Here is a 22084-nt window from a genome sequence, read left to right on the forward strand (position 1 = left end):
GAAGCATGCAAATTTAATGATTCTCGTCTTAATGCTGGCTGCCAGCCAGAATGAAGTAGGGCTGCACGCTAGCGCACATAAAGCAAATGAATATTCAGGCAAGCAAGGTATTGACCAGAAAGTCGCACGAGTGTGCTTCTGTTCGAAATAAATTTGGCTACTTTTGTCTTTATTGTGCGGATTCGACAGATTTCTCGGTATATCATGTCGCTGCTTTGTTCTTGGCTGAAATTATTTTAAAATAGTGTTGACAATTTCTTCGTTTCATGCTCTTAGCTTTTGTAAAATTGATATTTTGCTAGCCGATTTTCATCTGTCCTGCGAAGTTGCCAAGGGACTGCTGAAGCTTGCGAGTGATAGTGCATTTTCCATTTCTATTTTAGAGAACTTTAGATTATTGATTGAAGTATGAAATGGACTTCATACTGTGCGCTCACCCTGGCATTGTAGAGGATGTGGAGGTCCTCGGTAGAGTCCGGTGTAGCGACCACAGAATGGTAAGGTCTCGTATTAGCTTAGATTTGAAGAGGGAACGGAGGAAACTAGTGAAGCGAAATGCTATCAACGAGTTAGCATAAAATGGGAAGGCAGAGGAATTCAGAATATCGCTGCCGAACAGATTTTCCGCTTTAACTGAAGAAGACGACCGTAGTGTTGAAACAATGAATGATAATATCACAGCTATCGTTACAGAGTGCGCCGCAGAAGTAGGCTGTAGGATGGTTCGACAGGATACCAGCAAGGTATCTCAGGGAACTAAAGATCTGATTAAGAAACGCCAAAACATGAGGACGTCTAACTCCATAGACATGATAGAACTAGCAGAGCTAATGAAGGTAATAAATAAGCGCAAGGTAGCCGACATAAAGTTTAACATGAAGAAAATGGAGCATGCTCTAAGGAACGGAGGTAGCCTAAAATCACTGAAGAGAAAACTGGGTACAGGTGAAAACCAGATGTATGCGCTAAAAGACAAAGAGGGCAATGTCATTAGCAATATGGATAAGATAGTTAAAATTTCCGAAGAGTTCTACACAAATCAATACAGTAGCGAATGTAATCATCAAGTTACTGACAGAGGCCGTCGACCACAGCAATGGGACATCCCGCCAGTAACGAAGGATAAAGTAAAGAAAGCCTTAGGAACAATTCAAAGGGCGAAAGCAGCTGGTGAGGATCAGGTAACAGCAGATTTGTTGAAGGACGGAGGAGAGATTGTGCTACAAAAACTAGCCACCCTGTATACGCAATGCCTTGTGACCTCGAGAGTACCAGAAGCTTGGAAGAATGCTAACATTGTTTTAATTCATAAGAAAGGAGACGTCAGGACTTGAAAAATTACAGACCGATCAGCCTACTGTCCGTCGGCAACAAGGTATTTACTAAGGTAATCGCTAATAGTGTCAGGACAACCTTAGACTTCAGTGAACCAAATGATCAGGCAGGCTTTCGTAAAGGATTATAACGATTGTATAGCTACTGTAGTTCTCCATACAGTCAGCAATAAGATTCCAATACGGAAAAGTGTCAAGCAGGGAGGCATGATCTCGGCAACGCTAATCACCGCCTGCTTACAGGAGGTATTCCGTGGCCTGAAATGGGAAGATTTGGGGATAAGAGTTAATGGAAAATACCTGAGTAATTTGCGATTCGCTGATGACATTGCCTTGCTAAGCCACTCAGGACAAGAACTACGAAGCATGATGAATGAGTTAGACAGGGAGAGCAGAATGATGGGGCTAAAAGTTAACATGCAGAAAACCAAAGTAATTTTCAACAACCTAGCAGTTGGTAGCGAGCTGCTGGAAATAGTAAGAGAATATGTCTACTTAGGGCAGGTAGTGACCGCAGATCCGGATCATGAGATGGAAATAACTAGAAGAATAAAAATGGGATGGAGCGCATATGGCTGGTTCTCTCAGATCATGAATGGCAGTTTGCCAATATCCCTCGAAAGAAAAGTATACAAGAACTGTATCTTACCGGTACTCACCTATGGGGCAGAAACGTGGAGGCTAACAAAGCGGGTTCAGCTTAAGCTAAGGACAATGCAGCGAGCTATGGAAAGAAAAATGATAGGTGTAACGTTAAGAGATCGGAAGCGGACGGAGTGGGTGAGGGAACAAACGCGCGTTAATGATATCCTAGTCGAAATCAAGCGGAAGAAGTGGGCTTGGGCAGGGCATGTAATGCGAAGGCAAGATAACCGCTGGTTTTTGAGGGTAACGGAGTGGATTCCAAGAGAAGGCAAAGGTAGCAGGGGACGGCAGAAAGTTAGCTGGGTGGATGCGATTAAGATGTTTGCGGGGATACAGTGGCCGCAACTGGCAAAAGACAGGGTTAATTGGAGAGACATGGGAGAGGCCTTTGCCGTGCAGTGGGTGTAGTCATTCTGATGATGATGATGATGATTGAACCAATCAACCTCACCGATGATTCTTCGCGCACATTTTTATTATAAAACATTTACCTACAGTGTTTTTCGCAGCTACCTTGGAAAATTTATAAAGATTGTGTAAATTTTAGTGTTTACAAGTTGGCAGTAATTAAAAAAATGTATGATATGCCTACGATGATTGTGCAGGTAGATTTTATAGCAAGTGGGACGGCATGTAGGCGCTATTGTTTAACTAATATTAATTATAATTGACTAAATATATTGTAACATTTGATTTCAGGTGATAGGAATATATTTCAAAATTAAGGGCGCCAAAATCTAAGGTAAGCCTAGCCATGGAATTTTCTTTTTCACAAATGTGTTTTGAATTATGTAGCCTCGGACGTACAGTCGCGAGCAAAAAATATTAGCACAGATCACTGGCGATTAGAATTCGTATATAGCCGCCGCGGTGGCTCAGTGGCTATGGTGCTCGGCTGCTGGCCCAAAAGACGCGGGTTCGATCCCGGCCGCGGCGGCTAGAATTTCTTTGGAGGAGAAATTCTAGAGGCCCGTGTGCTGTGCGATGTCAGTGCACGTTAAAGAACCCCAGGTGGTCGAAATTTCCGGAGCCCTTCACTACGGCGTCTCTCATAGCCTTAGTCGCTTTGGGACGTTAAACCCCACAAAACCAAACCAGAATTCGTATATCTCACCACGCGGCGCTGCGGTACGCAGACCTGCCTAACGGGCCGTTTCCATGTTTGCAGCCTAGGTGGGGACGGCAGGAAGTAAGCTTTATCAAGTGTGCACCGCCCGAACGTTGAATTGCCGACCCTACGTGACTGTGCTTGCAGCATTTATTTTGGCTTGGTTATCATGAGCAAAGATGGGTTCTTCTTATTACGTTTTTTTTATGTCCGCGATGGTTTGTCAAAAGGAACTCGCGGGAACAATAGATGATAGCGCTGCTTTTAGCCAGTAATTTTGCTGTCCGTGGCAGTCCGCTGAACCCCCCTAATACTGTAGAATGGGAACGGCCCGGCACTCTCGTTATCAGCCTCTTCGCCACCCGCAGCGCCACGCGCTGTCATTCCGGCGCTCTGGTGTTCCGTCATGTGTGCTAATCTTTTTTACCCGTGACTGTACGCATGTTGCTCGCGGGTTGCATATTTTAAGAAATTGTGTCGCTGTCATTTCAGGTCCAGAAAGTGCAGAACCAGTTTGTATAGAAGTAGATCCAGTTCAGACAATTTCTGCTCCGACACTGCGGTCACAGAGATCATTTTTGAATCGAAAGCTTCAATACGGGACCTCGGGTTTCAATCACATACACTGTAAATTTGACCTTCAGCTGAGTTAGAGGTCAAACCATGAAAGAGAGAAAACGAAGTATAATCAATATCTTTGACTTGTAGTCAAATCCGCGACTGCGCGAAAACATCTTTGCGGGCCGCTCAGCGAGACCACCAGGCTAACGCCGTTTTTTTTTTTCGCGCTGTGCATTGGAGAGCGACGTTTTCATCAACTTCCATCTGCTCCGTCCCGCGGCACTGCCTGCTCACCGTCGTCTTCTATGTAGCACAAATCCGTGCTTTCGCTCCGATTCGAATGTAGTAAACGTTCTCTGTGGTTTTAGTAAATATGCAGCAAAGAAAATCCAATCCACTCAGAGTCTTAAATTGCACAGTTTTGACGTCTGATATGTCGAACCACATTGCTGACGAAGGCAATTGGGCTCACCTTCGACGGTCACAGCCTTTAATTTTAGACTATCATCTTGTCTTCCAAAACCAGAACTAAAGAAGATGATTAATTATTCTCAGCTAATATTTAGTCTTCAGACGAATGGCCTGAGGGGCGAGTTGGTGCACGATGAAATGAACGACGGCGCAACAAGCACACTAACATGAAAGGGGACACCACCACATGCGCACACTACCAAATGTTTATTACATGGAAAGCTGGCATATTTAAACATACAGCTCAGGCACGACACTCATCGCATTATCGCTCCGATCCCAACACGTGGAAAAAAGCAGCAACATCAGGATAACAGGCAGGAAACCTTTAACCCCTGAAGAAAAAACTAAGATTCTGATAACAGAAATTAGAGGGGGCCATCTCTTCGCAAAAGCAGTGTCAAACAACCGTTGCAAAAGCATAGTGAAACGCATTAATAACAACTGCTCCTATAACTTCGACCAAGCATTATTTCGAAAGCGGGACCTTTGCTGCCTGTAAGTGCACCTCAATGTGACGTCAAAGATGACGTCGCTACTAGACGCGCCAGATGATGCAGGGAGCCCAATGGCACATCCTGTTCTCTGCGCAATGTGGTTCAGTTTCATCTTGTGATTCATTAATTGGGCTTTATTTGTGACTGAGATTTTGACGTGCACTTCTATTATATCATTAAATTAGCAGTTCCCCGCTTTTGGATTGCCTGTTTTCTGGCCTTATTTCTGCCACTTTGTTTCTTCAGCTTGTCTATAAGGTGGCGAGTATGCATTAAACACTAGGCTCATTTATCGGCGGTTTTCGCTCCATAATTCGAGAGGATCGATGTCTTCTCAAAAATTGTTGTGGTAGTAGTAAGTGTCTTGATTGCACTAACCTTCGAGCCTTCACATCTCATCGCGGAGCTGTCTACTGAGACGCCAACGGAAAATGATCTCTCCCGCTAGAGCCAATGAGGAGATGACGCAGCCAGCCAGATAAGGGGCAAAGTACAAATGAAACGGTTCTGCTGCTGCGACTTCCTTCGTGCTCTCGGGAACCCCTCGTTTTCGGTGAGGTACAGCCAATCCCCCTTCTGCGATGGCCAGCAGTACACGGCGGTGCTGGTACCTGGAAAGACATTGTAGCGGATTAATTTTATTTTCAGCCCAAGGTCAGTTTGGTGTGTAATTAGTTCCTTTCCATTATTCAGATTTCTCTCTATCGCCGGTGACACCACGCATTTGAGGCAACTACTTCTTTGCAACTTAGGCAGCTACGCAAGCAGTTAACTGTACCAAACAGATCAAAACAAAACTGGAAAAGATCATTATAACACTAACGATAATTTCCCCATTACGCGTCGACGTTCGAACCATTCATACGCGCAGGTGCGGCTGCAGTGTACTCAATACTCAGCGCCTATTTAAAGCGCACGAACTTTAGTCTCAAATCATACGTGGAAGTCTTGTAAAGTTCACTCTCTTTCCTAGTCTTTCCGAATGAATGTGAAATCCGATGACTGAGCTAACTTGTATATATGGCAGTTCGAAAACTCTCCTTCCGTGCACTCCAATATCTCACTTTGGATGCTCATCTATGAAGATATTCCTCATTATGTCCCTGACAACAACGTAACCTTTTGTAACTTCACACAAAAAATATTAAGTCAGCAAAAAGGAGAAAATACCCAACGAGAACGAGACAGGGTTAGTCAAGATTAAACTACAGAAACAAACCGCAGCAGAATTATAAATCACGAGCGTCGACAGTGTGTTTTGTTTTTTTCTTTTCATTTGTTTTCCGACATTTAAAGTGGACGACCGTCCTCTTTATATCTGGGGCCATCAGTGTTGGAGGCCTAACAAACCACGGAGGATTCAGCACATACCCATGGGGTTCCATATAAGTGACGTTGCCGAAGGGGTATTGATGGGCGTCCAGAGAGTGTTTAGGAGGATGAGCTACATCTGGTCACGTTACCGAGGCATTGCTAGGGCTACGAATCGAACGGAGATCAGAGGACCGATCGAGAGAATAAATTGATTTCCAGATGTAGAGCGACCTCAGCTACTGTAGCATTCCGAAGTGATACCAAAGCCTTTTTATTTGAGACACTGGACTGCCGCCACCTGCGATGCCCGAACGGCTTTTCAGCTTGACCAAGTGCACCATTTGTTCAAAGCGGGCGAAAATTTCATCCAACCACAATAAGCATTCTGCATTCTGCAGTGCAATCAATTAAGATATGTGAATTTTTGGAAAAAGCTGCGGTCAGTGACTGCATGGCACTTCCCCCAGCAGCACAGCTAATCGGCACAATATTGTAAATTAATTGGTGAAGGCTGGTCCAGCAAAGATCCAGAGTGAAACCATCGATTTCGAATGTTGGGCCGATTACCTGTGATGCTTGGGTCTTTCTGTGAATAGAAATTGAAGGGCAATTTAAAAGTTATTGCACTGTACTTGGAAGGTGACTGTAATGTAACGGCATTACTTATTTTGTGAGCAGTAACTGGCAAACTAGCTCAAGTGAATTTGCAAGACCTTAAATGTATAAATATATATTTAAGTGCATAAATATTTAAGCTTATAAATATATACCTACCTCAGAGGATTGAAGATGTGCATGGCCGATATCTGGAGCATAGTGGAGAATCTCTCGCCAGGGACAAGACCCCAGCGAGAAGCTACATAGTCCTCTTCCTTGCTGCAAGTTGAAAAGGCGACGTGCGTACCTTCTTGCGTTCTTTGATAGCATTTCAGCATAGTTTCTGGTAAACGCTGGTGCCTGGCCAAATACATTGCCAGGGTATCGTGTAGCACGCGGATGGGCAAAACATTTCGGTCTTGTGCCTTCATGGCCAGACGCACCCAATCACTGCTGAAGCAGACAGTGAGGTCGTCCCTTTTGATGTAAGGTTCCAGCTCCGCGAAAGTCTTAGGTCCGACCGTGGCACCCGTGACACTGCGAATGGCCGTGATGCTGGACTGAACGTAAATACCCACCGTCAGCATGCACAGTGACCAGCATCCTACTGCCAGGTTTTGAAATGCGTTTGCACTGTATGCTGGAGTTGGAGGACTTCTGCCTAAAAGTGTACCGACGAGAAAGAGAACCAGATGGGAGAAGAGGAACCGCTGCCTTCCGAATGACAGAAGACGGAATCTGAGCACCGGAGCCATTACAACAAAAAAAGTTGTGGACGTGAGGATAACAAGAAACCACAGGAGAGAAAGCCAAGAGTCAATGAATATTGTCTTCTTTGATTGCTTCTGCGGAACGAAGACGCAGAATGACGCAGGAGAGAACTGTGCGTACAGAAAAATATACTGCTGTTCGCTTCCCAATGGGTCAAGGATAAGATCGACGCGTTTGTGGGTCAGGGCGTCGAAATTTAGTTTTGTTTTGGCCATGCGAATTGTATTGTTTAGGTGCACGTACGCGTCTAACATGGCCAGGACCTCTGGTTTTGACATGACGTCTTCAATGCGAGAGGGTTTATACGACAACATTGCCGAGTATTGGCCACCTCTTGGAAAACTACTCTCTGACCTTATTTCATTGGTGAATAACCGCGATGGCGGAACCACGTGGCGAGTGGCGCATCTGCGAAAGAGGTCCGCAGGAACACTGACTTCCCTCGCTGTGACACTTATCACTTGGCAAGGGGCTTTTCTCTGTATATTTAAAGCTTGGTGGTTCGACTGCACGGAAACGAACCAAAGATACGGTCCCGGATGTTGCACTGATGAAAGCACTGGGAACTTTTCTCTCCTTGACATTGTGCCGAAGAAGGGAACGAAAATTACCACCGGATGATAGCTGAATGAGTTTTTATCGTTTGCTGAAATGCCGCACTGTGCAAGCGTCATAAGGTGGCTGTGGATTCTCATTAGCTCGCATATAAGATGATGAATTGACGCTCTCACAAATCTCAGAGGAATAGGCAGGTCTTGAAATCTGGTGCGGAGAATATGGCCGTCCGACTTTCCGAGCACCAGTAGTGCTTCGCTCGATGTTCCTTTTGTCGAGGCCATGACATCGAGCATGAGAGGCGAGAGCTGACAAGATGACGCCGAAATGAGGAAAGCTTGAATCACAAAAACAGATTTCAGTGAACGGTGCATTAAGTTCTGATTGGTGGGTATATATATGCCAACAAGAAATGTAAATATTCACTGGTGGAAAAACTTTCAGGGGTTTTGTCTCCGGTGCCACTACCTGCTGAACGAATTATTAGCTGCCCTTCAAACGTCCGGCTACTTCAACGCTTACTGCCTTCTCTGACGACGTCACGGAACAATCATATTCTGGTGCGGAGTTGCTCATGGGCACGCTTTGAGGGACGCAGCTACGAAGGGAAAGGGCACAAGGTCCGACCTGAAAGAAGAGAAATGCATGTTGCCATGGGACCTCGGAGCCAATAAGATTGAGTGGCACAAAGTGGACCCTGTACGTAAAAGCCCGAGAGAAAATTGGATGTAACAATGCGGACACGTTTCCGCTGCAAGACGGCAGAGGAGGAACCATGCAAATTTAATGCTTCTCGTGTTGAATGCTGCCTGAAGATCAGAATGAAAGAAGGCTACACACTCGCGCACTTAAAATAAAAGAAAATTCGGGCAAGCAAGATATTGATGAGAAAGCACCACGGCTGTGCTTCTAATCGAAATAAATTTGTATACTTTCGCCTATATTTGCAGATTCTACAGGTTTTTTTTTCGGTATATGTTGTGGCTACTCTTTTCTTGGCTGCAATAAATAACAATGCGTTTAAAATAATGCTTATATTTTCTTCATTTTATTCTCTTAGCTATTTTAAAATTGTTATTTTGCTTTCCGATTCTCATCTGTGCTTTGAAGTCGCTAAAGGACCTTTCTATAGCTTGAGAGTATTAGTGCAGTCTCCTACTCTACTTTAGAGAAATTTAGGCCCATTCATTGACTAATTGAACCGTGCAACATCAACGATGATTCTACGGGCAGGTTGTTTACCACAAAATGTTTAACTACACGGTTTTTCGCATCATCCTTGGAAAACCATTAAAAATATTTTGGTGAGTTCTTTCGCGTTTACATGTCGGTATGAAAAAATGCATAAGAAAGATATGCTTGTGCTTTCTGCGCCGCTAAATTTTACAGCAAAGGAACAATGCGTTTGTGACAGACTTCATTATTTTACCGAAAAGTTAACCAAAAGTGACTTTTAAACTTGTTAGATTTCATTTCAGGAGCCATGATTATATTTAAATTTAAGGCCGTCAACAACTAAGATGAACCTATTCTTCAAATTTCCTTGTTCGGAAATGTGTTTGGAGTCATAGAGCGTCTGATATACACATTTGAAGGCCCGCGCTGAGTTTGCTTTCGGGATTTTCACCTTTTAAAAATGGTGTCGCTTTCATTTGGATTGCAAAAAATACAGACTGTATTTTACAAAGCAGAAGCAGTGAACGCAATGTCTGCTATACTGATACACGCGGAGTGTAATTTGGTAATTGGAGATTTATGGAAGGACTGCAAGGATATAAGTTTAAAGATGTAAAGTTTGCATAATATTGAATGGCTGAAAAAGCGAAAAAAATTGTGGGCGGTTTAGCTGTTTAAACCTGGAGTAACGCGGGAGCTCCGCCGAGCCGCCTACTTATACAGCTGCGACACCTCTCCCCTTCTCCACTCCCCCCTCCCCCCACTCGACACGGCGCATGCGCACAGCTGTTGCAGCTCGGTTTCGCCGGCGCTCCGCGCCGCCGGCAACAGCAGCTGCTCTGCACCACGTGACCAACCGGCTCAAGGCCATGGCGCCGCCACGGAGCTCAAGCGGTGCCATGCCGAAGGCTCGAAGAGCTGGCGTAGTATAGCTCTCGCTACAAACTTTTTTTTTTCGAAAACGTTTCAAAATCAGAAAAATATTCGGAACAGCACTATGTCGGTAATTCATGTGTTGACAGCCGGAAGTTTGTTACCGAAAACAGTTTTTCATGTATTCTTGTTCACATGTTTTGATTTTTTGTCTTTTGAAGTGGCTTCAGCAAAAGAAGGCGCATACGGCGCAAAGCTGGAAGGTGTGACAGCTGTGGAGTGTGGTGTATTCAACTCGATGGACAGCTCCCAAATGAGTGCTCACGAGTACCTCAGCGGCAAAACTACCTCAACTTGTCCGTGTGAGGGGACTCTGGGCAGCTCGCGCGAGTAGTTTAACTGAGTTGGGTGGATATAGATTGCGGTCGCATTGCGAGACTACTACGCTGGGCGACATTGTACAGTTGTGTGACGTGTCGTTTAGTGCTCTTATATTAACTGATGTTTTCCTTCTTGCTTTACGCTCTGTGTAAATTGTCGTGGAGTGTTGTAGCTTGGGATGTCACTCTCACGACAGCCATTGGGTTCCCACCAATCAGCAACAGGACGCGAAGGTCGCAACGTGATAGAAATGCCCACAATATATCTCCCCACTATATACAGCTTTCAAAGGCTACAAGAAAGCATTTCGCTCTTTTGGAACAAGAGCGGTGATGCAGGAATTGCTGAACCAGGTTCTTGAACAGGCGTATATAAAGGTATTTATTGCTGAAATATATATCTATATCGGCTGCACAGCTACCGTTGCTCTTCGTGAGGAAAGTGTCACGCATTGAGACACGATCTGTACAGTGCTATTCACCGCGTGTTTGCAAGAGACATTCAGAGACTTGGGCGGGGAAAATTTGGGGATAAAAATTCATACAGAACACATTACTAATTTTTTAATTGTTGCTTGCAATGCCTTATAAAGTCACCTAGAGGATGAGCTCAAAACGTGATGAGTGACAAACAGACAGACCAGGACGGTGGGTCTAAAACAATTATGCAGAAAACTAAAGTAATGTTCAACAGACTCGGAATGGAACAGCCGTTATGATTAGCAGCGAAGCTCTGGAAGCGGAAAGAGGACACGTCTTCTTTGCGGATTCTGCAGTTTCGGATCACGAAAGTGAAATGACTAAAAAAATAAGAATGGGATGTAGCGCTTTGGGAGTTTCTCCCTGACTTTGAATGCAGTTTCCCGCAGTTTCTGATGAAGGAATTATATAGCGGTTCTGTCTAGCATTACTCGCGTATAGAGATAGTGCGGATGAGCTCATTTTTCAACCAAAAATTCTCTGCGAAGAAAATTTTTTAATTTATCCTATAATTCCACTATAACATTCCATACATTAGGAGATCTCCCCTCAGCACGCTTGCATTTTTCGCTATTAAAGTTTTTGCTGCCTTTATAAACATTCCTCGTTCCTTGGGCACAGTAACTGGAATGTGCTCTCCGCCATTCAAACTTTCCTTTCAGAACCTAAACGGTTGCCGTCCTCAGCTCTTTCCCATGATCACTATCTCTCTTCATCGAAAGCTATCCTAAACACGTTTAGCCCCGTTCCTTCTATCAGTCGCCGATCTCATAGTATTTGCGTCACCCCCCTGTAAAGGCCTCAAGAAGGCGAAGGAGCGTTGTTGGCTTCTTCGCCTCTACACCAACACGGTATTGTGCCCGAGAGTGTTAAAACATTTCAATTGGGCCTTTTCGGGCGAGTGTCCACCCTGTCGGGAAGTGTTTGCGGACACGTATTACACGGTGTGGGCGTGCCCTGCCAATCTTGCTTTCCCACCCCACCCGAGATGACTGGGAGGCTGCCCTGCTCGGCTGCTCAGCTCTCCAGGACCAACGAGCCCCGGTGACAAGAGCCCGGGCCGTAGCGGAGGCCACAGGGGCCCCGGACTAGGGTTCCCTCTTAGTGATTGTGAGGGCCGGGCCAAGCAATACCTGTCTTGTAAATAGTACAAAATAAATGTTTTATACCACCACATACACAGGCCTCTAGAATTTAGCGTCCATCGAAATTCGATCGCCGCGGCCGGGATCGAACCTGCATGTTTTGGGTTAGTAGCCGAACGCCTTAGCCAATGAGCCAACGCGGCGGGCTTGGAGGAGAACGGAAAGATCATGTAAATAGCAATGGTATATGTGTTCTCGGTACGCTTCCACCGTTGACCTGGATGGCGCTACGGTTTCCAACATGCTTACTGCCAAATGATGCCGATGAAACCAAATGGGTCGCAATGACTGATGTTGCACTCCAGACTTGTACCATTGCTCCTGCCTGAGCACCGGTGCAGTCCTGTGTCACGCACGCGGACTGTTGGGACTATGAAGTACGAGGTACCGGTTGAAACGATGCTGCTTGCTTCGTTGTGTGTTACCCTGCTGATGTCAGTTTGGGGAACTCTGACTTAAAAGACAGTATTTGGAGCACTATTTAATTTTCTTATGTTCACCGATAAAACACGCTGATAGTGGCGGCTCTCCATCAAGAATTTATGCTGAACAATGGCCGAAACTGTCGTCCGGAGTTCTCACTTCAGAGGCGATGAGACAGGCGCCGTACCGTCCTCTTCGCAGAATCGTCATGAGCCGCTGTCGCAACTTGTTCCCAAGCGCATCCTCGAGGAGCCAGTCCTCGAGTCCTCGAGGAGCCAGTGTTGCAGAGGCTACTTGCTGCTTAGGTGTACATACCGTCGTTGTCTCCATGAGTTGTATCTTTGCCTGCAACTTGTGTAGCAGCCTGCGCAGCAGCTTCTGCGGCGGCTGCTTTGTTCTTCTTCTCAACTTCCTCCCTGAGAATCTTCAGCCGCGTGAGCAGCGCTTCCATCTGGAACTTGCCGGGCGAACTAGAACTGTAGGCGTCCTTCATTTCCGTATCTGACAGGTGAAGGCGCGACTTCGCGACATCTTCATACCTGCTGTACGATTCCAGGAAAGAGTCGAGGATCAACTTCCTGAAGTCCGGCGGGCAGTTAGGGTCGTCCTTCAAGGCGGCTTCCACCTGACCACATACGGCCACCTTCAGCGTCTCATGGCGGATGAACTCGTCGTACTTGGCGGAATCACCTGGTTCCTTTTTCTGCTGAAGTCCGTTGAAGTACGGATGCTCGTTCATCAGCGACTGGACGCTGGCCAATACGTTGACAAGTCCGTGGGCAGGACTCCAGCCAGGTCCGGGAGCAGTTTTGATGGTGCTGACGCATACCTTACCACTGTTGTAGAGGTTCACGTTGAAGCGGACACGTCCTGCGTCCGTGGTCATGAAGCGAATGCGGGGCGGGTTCAGCGGGTAGTCCGGGGTACAGTGGAGGAGGAACTGGAAGAATCCGCCTTCGTACGTTGTTCCGGTGGAGCCCACCATGAGAACGTGGATTCTTGTGACGTTGCTCGGCTCGGGCGAAATGAAGATCCCCGCGGGTGGGCAGGCGCGGAACTCGGCGATGTCTTTCTTGACCCTCAGGACGGACTGCGGCGACGGCTCGTGGTCGTATTCCAGTGGATCCCAGGAGTAGTAGCTTGCAGGAACCTCGCTAGTCATTCTTACGATTCGGCGTGCTGAAAGGACGACAGTTTTGTTGTTTTTGTCGTTGTTAGCCTTTAAAAAGATAGCACATACCCACACTGAGGGATCGGCCAAGAATTTGTTGTCGCGCGGTGTCTTTTTCTTTCTTCATCCCGTTCCACGCTGCTGCTTCTTCCTCGTCACCTACAATAACGTACATCAACGTTTCTAGATTTGTTGAGCGCATAGAGTACTGTAGCGCCTTCCCTGAGCTACGTCCTAAAGCGCAGTCGAGCAAAAAGCAGGTAAAGGAAGAACATGCCGGGCCGTCAGCACTTGACACCACGGCGCCTAACCTTGACTTATCGTAAGAGAAGAACGGAATTTGAGCGACAACTTTTTTAGTTGAGCACTGTTGCTGTCGGTGTGCTCTTCAAAGAGCGCGTAGAAGCGCCAGCCGTTGACCCACTATAACATATTATTCGCGCAGCGCCACCGACGGAAACGGAAGATGGTGATGCAATGATCATCACCGTCGAACCAGTTTGCTTTCACTTTTTGTAGTCTAATGACAAGCTAGCTTGGAAATCACGAATTGCGTACTACTTCCGCGTACTGTATTCATGCCTCTATTCTTACAGGATGAACGAGAGCTGGCGCATTCATTCTCACTCACCGATGCACCAACCAGACATTCATAGGGCGAGTATAAACCTGAAAAACGCTGTCCACATTTTCCTCGGTAAATTTACACCTTGCGGGCTTCTAGCAAAGCTTGCACCGATTTGCTGCCTAACACCTGTGCATGCCTGGGGACTCGAGGACTACAGCGTTGAAGCCTAGACGAATAAGAAGCCGTAACCCTCGGCTAAAATTTTCCCAAGTGCCCCCACCCGACCCAACTGGGTATGTCTTTGCTCTTTCCTCCGGGAGAACTGCCTTTTGAATAAAATTCATGACGCACTAGGTCTATACACAGTCTATAGGCATCTTATAGATTCTATTGTCTTCCTATAGATATTTCTTTTGGTCTATTCATAGTCTAAGGACTGTCCATAGACAAAAGTCTACTATAAGTCTATACAGTACACTTTCTAACATTGTCTATAGACGGTCTATAGCGTTTGTAATGCCTATAGACTTATCTAGGGTATGTCTGGAGAGAGTCTATAGACTTTATAAACAGAAACCTATGGACTGTCTAAAAAAATTTGTGAGGGTGACGGACGCTGGCCAAGTTTTAAGGGTTTCACGACGCTAAACGGCCTGTGCAGAAGGTCCAGCTTTGTGTGTGTAGAAATGAACGCTACCGTGCGATATGCTGGCTACGCTATCTACACTATACCGTAGCCGCCACGGTGGCTCAGTGGTTATGGCACTTGGCTGCTGACCAGAAAGACGCGGGTTCGATCCCGACCACGGCGGCCGAATTTCGATGGAGACGAAATTCTAGAGGCCCGTGTACTGTGCGATGTCAGTGCACTTTACCCCATGGGGTCGAAACTTCCGGAGCCCTTCACTAGGGCATCAATCATAGCCTGTGTCACTTTCGGACGTTATACCTCAAAAAACTACCATAAACCTACACTTGGTACCAGCGGAATAACGTACGCACACCTGGAATACCAGCGTTTTTGAGAGGGTTGCCGTACTAAAATGTGCTACGTACTAGAGCACTGCACGTGCCTCAATCTGAGGCCCAAGCCCGGCCCGGGCCCGAGACCTGAAGCCCGAGCCCGGCCCAGGTCCGCGGCTTCAAGCCCGGGCCCGTCCCAGGCCCGCTAAATTATCGCTCTAGCGGGCCCGGCCCGGCCCGTGAATCCCGGAGGGAAGCCCAGCCCGGGCTCGGCCCAGCCCGTTTCATAGTAACTCTTGAGATATACTGCTCACTCTGAGCAAGTAGACTGCTACTAGACCGATAATAAACTGGCCGACAAAAGTTCTGCAACCACAGTTTGGCTTGCAGAAAGTTGGTTCTTTTTAACCCAGAAAGAAGTGATTAAGAGGAGTGCTCGATAGGCCCCCTTTTGGACAGTGATCTCGTGTAGGTGCGCAAAGATAATTCGGAAGTTCCGAGAGCCAAATAAAAAGGGCTGCATACACGCGTAATAGACTACTTTGCATTCCCCCATGATTAAAATCAGTTATATTTTGCCGCCCGGAAGTATAAACATCAAAGGTTCCTAGCAAGCAGTGGGATAACATTTTTTTAGTGAACGCGATCTCACAGGTTGAACTTATATCCGAAATGGTCGCCTTTCAGCAGAAACGAAAAACTAAAAGGCTTGAGAATTTCACGGTGTGTGTTTTGAAGACTATAAGCGTCCTAAACTCATATGTTCTTCCCGAATGCATTTCTAATAGTGTATAGGTATGTTTTGGGATGACGAACGATCAATGGCCAATTAAGAGCGGTTGAATTTTACTCTTACCGGTGGAGTAGAAGATAACGCGCGAACGATACAGGGCAAAACACCTGTCATGACAACTAGGCTGAAGAAGCGAGGAGGGATAGATGAGATTTACAAACTCTCGCGAGCTTTTGTGGCTATTTCATTTACGAGACGTTCCAGGTCGGCTGATCAAAAAGAAAACCAAACGCGTTTTAGTTTGTGAATTTTCTCAAATGAGAAAAATATATCTATGAAATAAAAGCTATGTTTTTGGGGCTTAAAGGCCCAAGGGGAGTCAGGCTGTGAGAGACACCGAAGCAGAGGCCTCCGGATCATTTCGACCACCTGGGTTTCTTCAACGAACAATGATACTGCAAAGTACGTACATAGCTGTCATGCTTGCCGCCTAAATAGAAATGCGGACGCCGGAGCTAGAAGCAAACCCTGGTTCCCCGGCTCAGTAATCAAGTGCCTTGATCACTAAGCCACTGCGGCGAGGAAATATGGAAATAAATAAGTCAATGAATAAAGCTGTTTTTTTTTCTCAGCGCGTACTATAACCCATAGCTCATCCGTGTCGCAGCTCCAATGCCGCAGTTGTGTACTTCACTCTGCAAAAGTGAATGAATAGTGGGACACCAGCCGTTTCTGTACGGATCCAAGCCCGACTGGGGTCCGCAGCTTTAAGCCCGAGCCCGGCCCGGGCCCGCAACTTCAGGCCCGGGCCCGGCCCAGGCCCGGCAAAACAAACCATGCCACGGCCCGGCCCGGCCCGCGGGCCGGGCCCGGGCTTTCGGGCCGGCCCGAGCCCGTGCAGTGCACTACTACGTACACCTTTCGTACAACGGGTTCCAATCCTTTTGCAGCTCCCAACGACGAAATCGCCGTGCAATTCTTCAATGAGTTCTTAAAAGTTTATGAAGTCTATGGACTGTCTATAAACTTTTGTCTCACATACAGAGTTTATATAGGCAAATCCTACAAACTAGTATAAAAACAATACAAATCCAGCAGTCTATAAATTTATGGATGTACAGTTTTAGTAGACTTCTTATAGACATATGAATAGACAATACGAAATATCTATAAGGAGGCAGTAGCCTAGGAATGTTATGGAAAAATCTTTAGATCATTTTTATTAGAGGCACCCGCATGCGCCGTTGACAACAGCACAACGACATGCCCGAGTACATTTGTAGGTGCTGCCTACGCGTATAGCAACCATGCTGGAACACCAACTAAAATCTCAACAAGCAGCCTGGAAGGTTTAGCTAGAAAGTCACAATTACTGTCGCATTTTTGCCGAAAGGGAGACGTGAACTTCACGCAAAAGCAAGTGAGAAACTTCAGAGCGTACCACAAACTAGGATCAGTTCGATAAAAGGTGTACGCGATTATAAATAGTTGCTCAAGCCTTGTCATGAACTATAGTGCATGTTTTATATAAGGCTCCTCACATTCTGGGCGATATACCGAGAGTGAGAGTTGCATAATGTACAACAGTCAGAACGTGAACGCTGTGTATTCCTCATACCGTTATAATGCATTTTCTATACGCTGTAATTTGATGCTTAAACGAAATGAAAAAAAAAAACGAATAGAACAATGTAGAACCGCGGCAGAAAGGCGCGACTTTGTATGTCCACGGACCTGACTACGTTAATTTTGCCCTGTGGCGCAAAGTATACCAAAATGGGGTTGAGAAAATTTGATTCCATGGCGATATTTTCAAAAAGGTTGCGGTCGAAATATATATGATTTTGCTGCCGAAAATGACGCGGACCAGTCCTCTCTGTTGTGCCGTTGAGATGAAGGGAAATCTAAATTTTGCACCGCAATGGCTGCTTCATCTGATCAGTATCGCAGCACGCAAATGCCTTGTGAAATTCTGGCATGCTGGAAACGGCGAGGGTACATGCGGCTGAAGCTGTATCGTTATCGAGAGAATTAATGTCCTCGCTCGGCTTCACACCAGCACAGAGCGAAAGGCACGCCCGTTTGAAAAACAGCTGCTCCGATGAGAAAAAGGCTTCGCTTTTTGGACCAGCCGCTCCAAGCTCAGACCTGGCTTCAAAGACAACTTTCATCGCCAGTGCCGCTTCAAATGCCTCGTCAAACTCTGCGTCGCTCAGTGACCCGTGGAAGGGACCGGAGTAGTTGGCGTAACACGTACGCGCCGCTTTGTAACTGCTGGCTGCCTCGGTCGACCACCAGGGTCCAGCACGGGTCCTGAAGATCAGTGACGCCACCTTGCGGGCAATCTGGAAGCACAGCGTCGCAAGGTTGACGTAGCTGCCTCGCGAAACGACGTCGAAAAAGAGCGGAGGCACAGCGAACATGTGGGGGACGGCCACGGTATTCGTTTCGATGTCTCCCAAGAGCTGGACCTCCACTGTCTCGGAGAAATGCTCGTCTTCGGGTATCGTGGAGTCTTCGTCGACGTCGTCAGCAAGCTTCGTTCTCCTCAGTACGTTCAGCTTGTTGTAGATCCAGTCGCCCTCTCGCATGCCGAAGCTCGGATTGTACCTGCTGTTGTCGATCTCCTCTCCAGAAAGACTGCCGTTACTGAATGTCGTTATGTACAGTTCCTTTACCTTAGACAGTGCAATGATCCGATCCGCATCGCTCATCCACTTCAGGAGAATCGACGCCTTTTGCTGGGTAGTATTAAGGATTGCAGTGAAGTAGTCGCCCACTGTTTGGCCAGTAGTTGGAAATATAGACAGCACCGTTGTTAAAGCTGGCAGCCACAGGCGCTTGAATGTGGCCATAGTGTCTTGATGGCAGATCTTCTGGACTAATTCGGTATCGGCTATTGATTCTGAGGTATGCACTAAGTCTAGCTTAAGAAAGTTTACCACTAACAATGCCAGAGGGTACAGGGCTTTCACTAGTGGCGCACCTCATGCAGTAGGACAGCTCGGAGGTCGCTGCATGTACCATTGAAATCTCTAGCCAAGACATCTGTGCCATTGGACAGCTTCAGTTCGCTTTGGGAGCTTGTCCCCTGGACCCATTTCACGGGCGGAAACTCGGCGCAGTCGGTGTTTGATGCCGGTGCCAGGGGAGAATTGGAGCCTGGCCGGTGTGTGTCATTAAGCCCTATACTGTCGTCGAGGTCCGAGCAAGATGCGATTACCGCTTCACTGACGTTCTTGCCTCCGACGGCTGTGAGTACGGTCTGAAGGTAGCTGTGATCTTTGTTATCTTTGTTCGCCGCTTTCGGTAGTCGCTGTTTGAATGAAGTGAACCTGCTTATTCCTAAGTAGATCTTATTCTCTATTTTTCCGGTAGTGATCTTGAAGAGCGCGTGAAGCCTGTACAAGAACGACAGTTGAAGCAGCTGAGAGAATATCTGGTCTGAGGACATCCCGAGCCACGTTAGTGCCTTTGTATCTGAGACCTGCAGAGAAAGCAAGTATTATTTGAGTGCAACGAAGCGCGCTTCAATTAAGATGCTTATGCTCACATGCTCAGTTTTGCTGTAAGTACCAAGTACACACAGTACAAGTTCTTACTATTTACGTAACTGCGTTCACGTATTCTCGGGGACAAAAGGCTCCAAGACACTCGAAAAGGACACTAGGCGCACAGGCGCAACTTCTGCTAGCGATAACATAATTTCTCTAGAACACATCGCAGCATATGAAAGAGACTTTCACCTTCACAAGTGTAGCGTGGAACCATCGGCTAACAACCGATATACTGTCTTCGGCTTCCGGTCACAAATCTCGGAGAAACTCTGATTATCGATAGTTTTAATCTCTTATATCTCCTTCCGTCTTGGTTTGATCATATGCACACAACTTGTAAAGAAGGCGAAGTCGAAACACCGACCACTGAAGAAATGTTTCAATGTTACGCCTACCACACAGCAACCTCGTTAACAATAGGATACTGAGTCCCAAGACTGTCGTTCGGTACGACCTGTACGACTTAAGAACGGCTACTTCACGTCAACGACACCAAAACAGCGCAAAACGAAGGGACGTATTAGGGCGGAATACCAGCGTGTTGTGTATGAACCAACGCTTTTGCGAGCTCGGATATACACATGTAAATGCTGTTGCCAAGAAGGAGAAACAGGAAAACAACAGTATAACAAGCATGCACTGCCTACCTTCCAGAAATAGAGACAATGGTCACGCGACTCAGTATAGCACAATCACTGCCTCAAAGCTTTTCATGCTTTTGAGTTTTACGGAAACCTAGGTAGAGCTCTAAATCCTTTAGTACCCTTGATGAGAGAGGTAAGCATCGAAGAAGAGATTCCAGGCTACTCCAGTAGCGTCGTCTTTAATGGTGGGATGAGCGAGGTTTCTCACATTCGTCATATATAAAAATCGCGTGGACACTTTGGCAGCTAAAATTTTGAGAGGCAAAAGCCGAGGACACTATGCCGTGACGGCTTCCGGTGGATGTGACGTCACCCATGGCTATATCGATACCCAAATTGTACAGGCGCGGACAAAAGTAAATGGACAAGCAACTGTCTTCCAATATTTTTCACGCGTCACCTATTTGAAATTTCCAGCAGTGGTACGCGCATGCTGGTAGAGTAGGTTGGTGGGCTTTCTTGTAGACAAACAACGCTTCTGCATTGCCAATGGAGAAAGCGTGATTGCACTTGGAACGCAATACTGTGCTCCATTTACGCATTACCGCAAATATACATCTTTCGGGGATCTTAAGTGTTAATGGCCGGTCCACCTTGACAGGCGGCAATTAAAGTAATTATTGGTCGAGAGAAGTCACGTGACCTTGTGTTGAGTGAGCAATGTCAGCAGCGTTACAGCGTGGCGAGATGCTTGCTACTGCAGCCAGTAGTCCGAATATAGCGTTTCATGGACCGATAGATGTGGAATCAAGTGCTATCGCATTTCATGCTTAAGGTGACTTAAAGCGTCCCCGTAGTTCTTTTCTTTTTTCGTTTTCAGGCAACGAGCAATAAGCGCAATGCTGAAGAGCTTGGAGGATGTGAGGGAGCGAGGGTTACGCACCACCAGGCGTCGCCGCTTTGCTTCGATCGACCTCTTCTTTAGCCTCGGGGCTAGGACCACCGGGACCTCGAAAGAAAGTGAGGAATCATCAGGTAAGACACAAACTTCTATTCGACCAGTTTCTGGCCAGTACGCAGACCAGCCAAAGTTACCGCGATCTCAGCAGCTGATAGTGTTGTTGTTTGTTGGGGTTTAACGTCCCAAAGCGACTCAGGCTATGAGAGACGCCGTAGTGAAGGGCTCCGGATCAGCAGCTGATACAGCGATAATGAAAGAGGTACTCCTGGCTCAGCTAGGAAATGAACATGTGTCTCCTCAACCACGAGTCCCTTGCAAGGTCACTAGGCTGTTTTTGACAACGCAGGGCGCAGCAGAAAGCGGAAAAAATTATCACGCTGAACGAATGAGAAATGAGCTCAAAGGATTAAAAAGTAATAATTGTTGCCAGCGCCTTTCAGCTGAAAGAGTTGCGTCCGAGACCAAAGTACGAATTAAATGTGTATCAGAAGGCAATTCGCCAAAAGTGTTCCGCGAACGGCTCACAGGCTTGCCAGACAGAATAGGCGCACTCACTTTCCTTCTTCTTCCGTCTCTTCTTCTTCCCTGACCTGTCTGCTTGGGGGTCGAGGCCCTGGGACGAATCATGGTTCTGCGACACATCCATTGCGAAGAACGGCGTCCCGGTTCAGTCCAGACAGCCTCGTAGGACGGTGTAGGTCGCAGAGGCAGGAGCTCGCGCAGCGGTTGGTTGCGTTGGCGCGATGTCACGCGAGGCGCTTCCTATGCAAGCGCTTTTTGATAATGATTATACCTTGCTAAAAGCACTCCGATGCCAGCGCCGCCACTCAAGGCGTTGACACCCATTTTATTTTCATATACTGCAGGCCCATCTCAGGCCCATGCAGGAGCGGGGATACAGCGAGAAAAAAGAAGATACAATACAGACATATTTCTTGATCAACACATGAAAGAGATTGATTGGTAGCCACAACAAGTTATCGTGCAACGTGTGCAGCGAGAAACAAACTGCCACTTACTTATCGCAAACTAAAATAAACAAAAAAGTCCATGGAATACATAACTAGGAGCAGCCGAGGTCATTAATTTTCTTGGCAAATATTTCTATACAAGTACTCCTAACCATCAACATCATCATCGTCAGCCTTACTGCACCGACTGCAGTGCAAAGGCCTCTCTCTTGTCTCCCAGTTTAACCTTGTCTTTTCCCAGTTGCG

The 22084-nt window shown here is 46.7% G+C and overlaps 1 pseudogene; it reads right to left on the reverse strand.

Moving 5' to 3' along the window:
- Positions 1-17669: 17669 nt before the first annotated feature.
- On the reverse strand, positions 17670-21513 carry LOC149330702 (uncharacterized; annotated as a pseudogene).
- Between the last annotated feature and the right edge of the window lie 571 nt (positions 21514-22084).

This window comes from Amblyomma mixtum, chromosome 9 (genome assembly GCF_055824585.1).
Source record: "Amblyomma mixtum isolate Tamu chromosome 9, ASM5582458v1, whole genome shotgun sequence".
Lineage (NCBI taxonomy): Eukaryota > Metazoa > Arthropoda > Arachnida > Ixodida > Ixodidae > Amblyomma > Amblyomma mixtum.